This window comes from Sinocyclocheilus anshuiensis, unplaced genomic scaffold (assembly GCF_001515605.1).
Source record: "Sinocyclocheilus anshuiensis isolate Anshui unplaced genomic scaffold, SAMN03320099.WGS_v1.1 scaffold766, whole genome shotgun sequence".
NCBI classification, from domain to species: domain Eukaryota; kingdom Metazoa; phylum Chordata; class Actinopteri; order Cypriniformes; family Cyprinidae; genus Sinocyclocheilus; species Sinocyclocheilus anshuiensis.
In genome coordinates this window covers 167,962-176,869 of record NW_015546060.1, presented here as the reverse complement: position 1 = coordinate 176,869, position 8,908 = coordinate 167,962, and the positions used below count along the sequence as shown (strand labels likewise).

The window sequence follows — 8,908 nt, the reverse complement described above, 5'->3', positions numbered from 1 at the left end:
ATATGTATCACTTTATGTTTCATCCTGGATTTGATGTACAGTACTTGGTACATCAGGTTAATGATTAAAACCTATTGGTCTTCTAAACATCCGAATGAAAAAACTGTTTCTGTTTCTCTCCATCTTTCAGTATCATAAAGAATACAGCCGCTTTGAGTGAGATTCTGCAAGACTTCAAGTATGACTCAGAGGAGCCGGAGTGAGATTCAGTCAGTCAGTCTGAGGAGACAGAGATGGATTCAGATCCTCAATGAGCTTTCCTTTCATCTAAGGTATCGATTGCTGTCTCAGGCGTTGTATAGACAGAGTGCATTGCTGCTGCTGATGCAGGCTTTGCAGTGCATATTTTTATTAAACAGAGTTTGGCATCTTTTATTTCATTATTTTGTATACATTGAGAATAGCTTATGACGTTTTGTTTGCTAAACCAACACAATGTTCATTTAAAGTATAAATCAGTTCATTCTGAATGTAAATAGCGTTCATTATTGTGTGCGTAATAATATTAAGCAAACGCTAATGTGTTACAAAATATATGAACATTCCTTAAATATTTTAACGACATTTATACAGACAAAAATATTTATACATAATGATACAGTATTTACATGATGTTTTTGAACACAGAGGACTAACAATATGCAAATTGCATTTCCAATACCAATTAAATGATTTAAACTTGTGCGTTTACCAATTAAAGGGACAGTACACTGAAATGAAATGAAAAGTTTGTCGTCATTTACTCACCTTTAAGAGATGAATATTTAAATGCTCTTTTGTTGTTGTTGCTTACAAATTCTCACTTTTAGCAAGTTAAATTTAGTTAAAAATCTGTCAGTTTTTGTCATTTGCAAAGGTCCTTTTTTTGGATGAAAGGTCAATAAGAAAGAGAAAGTCTCCCATTATCTCCTTTTTTAACATTTTATGCTCTTTCTCGTAAATTTGAGTCTTTCTTTATTTTTTAATGCCCCTATAAATAACATGTCTGAGACAAAAGCGCTTCCTTTGACGTATTTGATGGGGACTACTGCAGGAGGCAAACAGTAGATCATGTCGCCAAACGACTGGCTCCTTGCGGATTCCTTCGGAGAGTCTTGGCTCATCCAAATGAAAGTCCCAAGCACTGGAGAGTGATAAAAACCTTGTCGTCACAGGCCTCCGCAAACTCTCCCAAGCCGCTTTTAGAGTTTCACTATGATTTACCGCTTTGTAGTACCTGAAAGGCAAGACCATGGCATTTACAAGTGAATGTGATGAGTTGATATATGGGGACAGAGAAGCATAATTGGTACCAGCCATTCTTGTGGCAGTGTTCTTCAAAGGACAGTGTGACTAATGAAGCGACCTAAGTTTCCCAACAGTCATCAGTGCCAAAGCAACAGTAACCACTGAATCAGTTCAGAGAGCGTGCAGCAGATGTCGGTTAGTGTTCGAGAACGCCACACAAGACTTCTCGGGCTCTGTTGGATCGCAGCTGAAGCTTTGCTGCGCAATCTAACCTAAAAGGAATTTAAAAGCATTCCGGCTGATTACTTTGACTGGCCGTTCCCTCTCTGTTGTGGTAACGTCTGAAGATTATATGATGCTTCGCTATTAGTAAACGCAATCAAATATGAGCCTATTGATCAAAAGAATAAACAGATCTTTTGGTTTTCTTTTTTGTGGGTCACATAAAACCGCAAAATGCCTTTTTTTTTCTTCTTTCACACAGGCCCTATATCATGTGTGCCAACAGTAATGATTTGCTGTCTTGATATGTGTCACAGAAGGAGGTACGCTTTGTCCTTACTGACCTGGTCGTGCGTTTTCTGGGCTTTCTGCAGCCAGACGCGCCATTGGTCGTAGAGTTTGATGCTGACGTCTGTACAGCCGTAAGAGTGTTTGCGCATCCAGCCGAAAAACTGCTTATGCTGTTTAAATGCTATGTATATATATATATATATATAACACTTACATACACTAAATGATCAAAATTATACCATAAGAAGAGAGAGAAATATATATATACAGTACACGCACACACACACACACACACACACTAGGACTGGGCAATTCTAAAAAAAAATGTTTTCCTATTTTTCAGCCTTCTGACAGTATTCAATATGGGATGCATGATATATCAGGAACATATCTGTTATCAAAATTAATATATATAATTTTTCATACTGTGCATTAAAATGAATATAAATTCACTTTAATTTTTTTATTTTTTAGTGTTTTATTTTGAATTTAATTAGAAAAGACGGAATTTTAATATCGGTCATTTATTGGCCATAAAAACAAAATAATCATCATCTTATTAGTAACAGCCTTAATTTTTGTATTGGTGAATCTCAATATTTATTCTATCGAATCTTTTTGATAATTTTCTTTATATTTTTATAGAAATGAATTTTTATCTAGATGCACCAATATAACAAAAAAACATCAATGTTTACAGACATAATTTTTTTATTTCAACATATTATATGTAATATATGACAAATGACATTTTTGACTGGTGATGATACAAGTGAATTGTTAAGTTTGGAACTACTTTTACGTACTTTGGAATATTAATTATAGATTATTATAGTTTTTATTAACATTTTAATAATTAACTTTTATTTTTATGTTTTTAGTGTTCTTTTTACTTTTTAATTTAAGATTTAGAAATTTGGTTGTGCTGTCATTTTATTAGTTTTTGTTTTTAATATTCCTAATTAGCTTTAGTTTTAGTAATTTTAGTACTTATTTTACTTCAGATAGTTGCCAAAGTTATTTCTCTTTTTTTTTGTTTTTCAACTAATATTTATATTTTATTTTATTTTATTTTATTTTATTTTATTTCAGCTGTACTTCAATTAAAGAAAATTATATTTAATTGTTTTCGTTTTAGTTAGCAATAACAACACAAGAGTGAAATTGATAAATTCATGAATTTGAACCATTGGAACTGATTCACGAAAATAAATTGAAATTACCAACAAAAAATAATTGTTCTAACACTTTCATACTGGAGAGACAATGATTGTGAAACTAGTTTAATGACACACTGTTTATAGGAAACTTAAAAGCGATATCCACAACATTGATTAATTTTAAATCACTAGCAAATTCTTCCCAAGTATATCGTTATTCTTTAATACTGAGTATATCACCCAGCTATATGTAGTACCCATTATTTGCTTTTTTTTAATTAGTGTCTACATATTTTATATGCGAATCATCAGATAAATGCATTTGTAAGACATTTGTTAAATTCAACCCCAGTTGACGACAGTTGCTTAAATGCTGTCGATTGTACAGTGTTGCCCTGAGCGATGTGCACATACCCATGAATAATAGGCTATTTACCAGCTCCCTGCTAATGAGCTCCAAAACATTAAACATAGAATGCAGGAGGGGGAGCTCAGACTTGCCATAACTCATATTGCTTGGCATAAAACAGAGCTTAATAACATCCTCTCTTTAATACAAAACATGTAACATCATTTCTTATGAACCGAATCTGTTTCCACTAAGTTTCAGGTTGACCGCCCCTTTAATCTAAACATGCTCTAAAGACTTTTTTAATTTATCAATCTACAAAAAGCCCAAAGAATTCATCAATTGTGCCCTAAAGAGCTCTGACATTTTGCTGAAGTCTTTTGAATCTACTAATGAGAGATCTCTATCAAGTAGCTTGATGTTTTTGCAGTGTTTACATATGGTTTGAATCTAATTAGCTTGTGATGCAGAAGCCTTATGTGAAGTAAAGGGACGTTGCATTATTGCATTTTGATGTAACTCACCGATGCCAGGTGTCGATGCAGCAGTCGAGTAGCTCCAGTCGCTCCAAATACCTGCTTTCTTCGAGCCGTAGACGCCTATCGGGTTGCAGCGTACCTGGGCGAAATACACTGTACCGGCCCTGAGACCCGCTAGCCGACAAGACGTCTGGTTCCCGGCATCATCTATGACCTCATGTGAAATAGAAAATTAAAACTAAGAATAATAATCTTAAGTATGTGCACCAGACATTATATTGGGGAAAGCTGTTCACCCAGAAATGTAAATTCTGTTCTTTTTTTTCCCCCCACCTTCATGTCATTCCAAACCTGTAAAAGTTATACAGGTTTGGAACAGCATCATAATAGCGGTCCATAGGACTAGCGCACTATATTCCAAGCCTTCTGAAACCATACAATAGGTTTCTGAAAAGAAGAGTGTGAAATCACAGACAGATAATCTTCCTCTCTAGTGAGAAGTTAACTGCTGGATCCTTACGTCAGTGAGTTGAATGTGAGAACTGGATTAGTCGGTAATTAAATGAATCATTCAATCAAAAAAGCTATCATATGACTTCAAAAGACTTAGAATAAAGTGCACAAGTCATATGGACTACCTTTAAGAGGCAGGACACCATTTTGGGGTCAGTCATCATTTAGGGTTCAGAAAGGAGTGGCCAGGAGATTCCTTAAAAATTCTAATTTTGTGTTCCAAAAAACAAAGAAACTTATGTAGAATCACATGAGGCTGACTAAACAATAACAGAATGTTAATTTTGGGGTGAACTGTCACTTTAAATTTTGCTCCTGGAGGGCCACTTTCCTGCATCATCTTAGACTTTAGCTCTAATATACCTGCTTGGAAGTTTCTAGTGAACCTGAAGACCTTGATTAACTGGTTCAGGTATTTTAATTAGGACTAGAGCTAAACTCTGCTGGATGGTGGTCCTCCAGGAGCAGGATTGGATATCCCTGCTTTAAATTTAATTTTCTATTAGATTAAACCAGGGGTGTCAAATCTTGCTCTGTGCTCTTAAAAAAAAGGTTCTTTATTGGTATCTATGATTCCATGAAGAACCTTTAACATCTAATGATGTTTACAGAACTTTGGAACTCCAAAATAAAGGTTCCTTTGGAACCTTTATTTTTAAGAGTGTTTGGCTCCAACACCAGTTAAACACACCTGAACCAGCTAATCAAGGTCTTCAAGATTACCAGATATTTCCAGACAGGTGTGTTGGGGCAGATTGGAGCCAAATACCGCAGAATGTTGACCCTCAAGGAGCAGGATTTGAACTCCCCTGGACTAAACCATTCCAGCCATACCTTCCATTCATCGCTGTCCTCCACACGGTATCGTATCTGATACTTGGCCTGAAACAGGTAGTCTTTCAGGGCAGGAGGACTGCCCCAACGTACACTTAACTGATCTTCCAGATCTCCAACGCGGCTCACAAGGACATCAGGAGGCGGATCTGTAGTTACTGAACGTAATATTTCACATTAACTAACACTGTACGAAAGGCATTTTCAGAGCTGTTGATTAAACCCAATAAAAGTTGGTAACCGTTAAACTATTCTTTCTTTCACTTCAAAGACTAACTTCTTGTAATTGAACCTCCCAATAAACCTTCATTGGCGCTCATTAGCTCAATGACATTTTGCCGTTACTACGGCAATCTCCCGTTTCTATTGTTGTTTAAAATGGATGTGCTCCACTGCTACGTTTTTTTAATCAAGCTTGCCTTTAGGGCAAAGCCAATCATGGAGCTTATTGTTTCAGAAGATGAGGAAATGAGGCCTTGAAGATGTAGTAATGTAATATATTTGCTTTTCTCAGCAAAAAGTGCTGATTGATGGATATAGTTTAATTGTGATTAATTCGATTAATGCATTGGTATATCAAATAAGTCATTTGATTAAAAATTTGAACCAATTGCCAACAGACTTTCAGCTGCCCATTGACCTTGAAAGTACTATTTTCACGAGTTGCCTTTTGGAAACGTTTCAGCTGTTGGAAAGTGTTTTTACAGTCTGTAAAAATCTATTCTTACAGATGAGTGTGTGCGCACCATATGCGAGACGTTCAGATGGTTTTGTGCATTTATGTGCGAGTTGGTAAGCGTGACGTTATCCCAAGTCAGCTTGATCTCAACATCCATTTTTCCATCAAACTAGCATATTTCAGTCTTACTTACCTACATCTAAAATGTCTAAGGTGATGACATCAGAAATGGCAGAGCCGAGCTGATTGGACGCCTCCACCCAGACTTCATATGGCGTAAAAATGGCAAGGTCGCGAGGAACGTAGCATGTATACGGCTGTCCCGTGTAGTCCTCACAGTCTTTCTCTTTACCGTACCATCTAGACGGTTATTAAAATGGAGAAGTTGCATATTAAAAGGGATTCTTGCAAAACAGGTGTTGGTATGAAGCTTTTTTGTGTCAAAATCTCACTTTAGTTTGTACTTGAGGATGTTTTTGGTGTTGATGAACGTCTCTCCTTGACTTCCCGGACTCCATCTGCAGCTGAGATCCTTGGTGTTTCGTGACCAGCATGTCAGGTTGACGGGTTTCTCAGGGGGCGCTATATGTCAAATTAAAATAAAAAGAAGAGTTCGGCATGAATATTCAAAAACACATGGCAAAAAATACCAAAACATGATTGGTGTAAGCCAGAAATGTTCTCAGACTCACAGCCGACATAAAGACACGATCCGGCCAACACTTCTCCGTTACTTCTGTGGCAAACCAGGTTGTCTCCTGACCGCTGCAAGGAGCCATTGAGTTGATGAAGTGTGACGCTGGATTCGGTCGGGCTCAGGACCCTATAAGTGTTTCTAGCCAAGCGTCTTCCATTCAGCGTCCAGTACAAGGATCTAGCTGTTATTTCCAGCTCGGCACTAATGGTGCACAGCGCAGTCAAGCTCGAGCCGATGGGAAGCACTGGGTCCTGGGGGGATATGACAGCCAAGTCTGGGGGTCAGAAGAAGAGGAGACTTCATGATTCCAGCAATTTTACAACTGGATTTATGGCCGCAGTTGGAAAGGTCGCACAAGGTCATTTTTCAGCAACTTAAGTGGTTTTCCATCTTGTAAATATTCGTCTTGTGTGTCCGCAGAGCTCTTATTTATTCATGTTTAAGACAAATGTTCAGAGGGAACGATGGCTGGATTTGAAGAGCTACTACTGGCCTTCGGAGAAACCAAGTGTTGATGCAGATAATTTCTGCTCCTGGTGGGAGGCGGACAAGCTCTTTAACATGTGCCATTGAACACTGAAGAGTTGGGAAACAAGACTGAATAATTAATGTATAAACTATGGTACTGTACTTGTTAGGAAAGACTTGCCTTATTGGATGCTTTAGCATTGAGAGACTGACCAATGAAATCAGTGAATGAACAATTATATTGACAATAATATTAAATTACGTACGCAGTTTTCATCTTTTTTTTTTTTGCATAGCAACATTATATTATGATGGAGTATATCTTCTAGAGGAAGGATACCTAACTTAATGAATTAGCTTTTTAAATTAGTGTCTTTAATAATTTTATCATTTAGTGACTGTTTCATAAAAGCAATATTGCACTCGAGGACGAGTTGTTTTTGTCAATAACACTACTCCTTTTACCTTAGGTTTTTCTGTTTATTAATACACAGTTATTATCCTATTATAGATCTATTTACAAATTAATATAGCATGTCTTCACACACATTTACATTAATTTCCAATAGTTTATTCCAAATGCAATTTACTATTAGTGCTGTAAACGATTATAAGGTCGCCTTTCAAACAGTATGAGAAGTTTTCAGAACATTTCTCTCATTCTTTTTCTTTTTGATGAAAGCCATTGCTAATGACAAGTTACCACAGTTGAAATTAACACATCTTTCTTAACTATTGAATTTTACCGTAAACTAAGACGAATATGACCTCTAAACTGACATAAACGTAAGTAGAGATGAAAATGGAAACATAAACACCTCCAACAAGACCTTTAAATGAACATGAAGTTTATAGACTTCTCAAATGGCTTCAAAGTAAACTTCAAAAATATGTGAAATGGTACTTACGTGCTGTGAGCGCATATGGAAGAAGCGCAACAAAAATCAACAGAATGACTAAAATTGTAATTTGTCTGGCGCTCTCAACTCGATTCTTGTCATGCTGATGGCAGCGCGCGCACGCATAATCCATTCTCCTTCACATAAATTGCTGAACATAAAAAAAAAGCCTTAATCACCAGAAAGCTTCGTAAAAATCATTGCTGGTTCTGGAAAGCACCATTATGCGGAGAGGACGTTCAGATTCACCTTCACTCTCAATTTTGGAGAAGAATCAACATAGCGCACGCCTCAAAAGCTGAAAAAGTTGATTCTTCTGAAGCTCCTCCCATGTCTTACCACACAGCCACAAGTCATTATTTGTAGCGCATCTGCAGCTAGTGTTTTCTTTTCTTTTTTGTATACTAAGTTGGCCACAACAGAAAATAATGGAATAAACCCTTCCCAAAAACCTTCCTTTTTGTATTTGTCGGCCGCTCCTCAAATAGGCCAGTGTTTTTAACCTAAAATTTGTTCTGTAGCCAATTCACACGATTAATTTTTGTCTACATCGCATAGTTTATAATGGTCTGTTTTGTGCAATGCAGCTCCACACCCAATGCTTTACAACGAATTGTGTAATGCCTGAATAGTTAGCATAAACCAGCAAAAGGACCAGCATAAACCAGCAAGGACCAGCTTAAACCAGCATCCCAGCGTCAAAACATACCTAACCAGCATATGCTGTTTTTTTCAACAGGGAGAGCTTTTATTAGACTTCAGAACTCATTCAATCCTTCTCAGGAAGTATTAATCAAACAAACTGTGCTTTTTTTTTCTATAAAAGTTAGGGTAAGTATTGTTTTATTCCTGGTCACAGTTTTGTTTTACTCAGTTTCAAACATTTAAGTAACATAACACATCAACTTTTATTTTTCAAATGAGGCAATTATGAGGAAAATGGGAATAAAAATCTAAGAATAAATGCAAACTTATTTTTACTTTTGAATTAAAATCTACAATTGTATGTATAGGAGGCCTATATATCAATCGGTTATACAAATCAGAATATATATCATATAAAGATAATGTTAAAATGAATATATATATA

The 8,908-nt window shown here is 36.3% G+C and overlaps 1 pseudogene; it reads right to left on the bottom strand.

Moving 5' to 3' along the window:
- Nucleotides 1–1,079: 1,079 nt before the first annotated feature.
- On the bottom strand, nt 1,080–8,054 carry LOC107699405 (cytokine receptor-like factor 1; annotated as a pseudogene).
- Between the last annotated feature and the right edge of the window lie 854 nt (nt 8,055–8,908).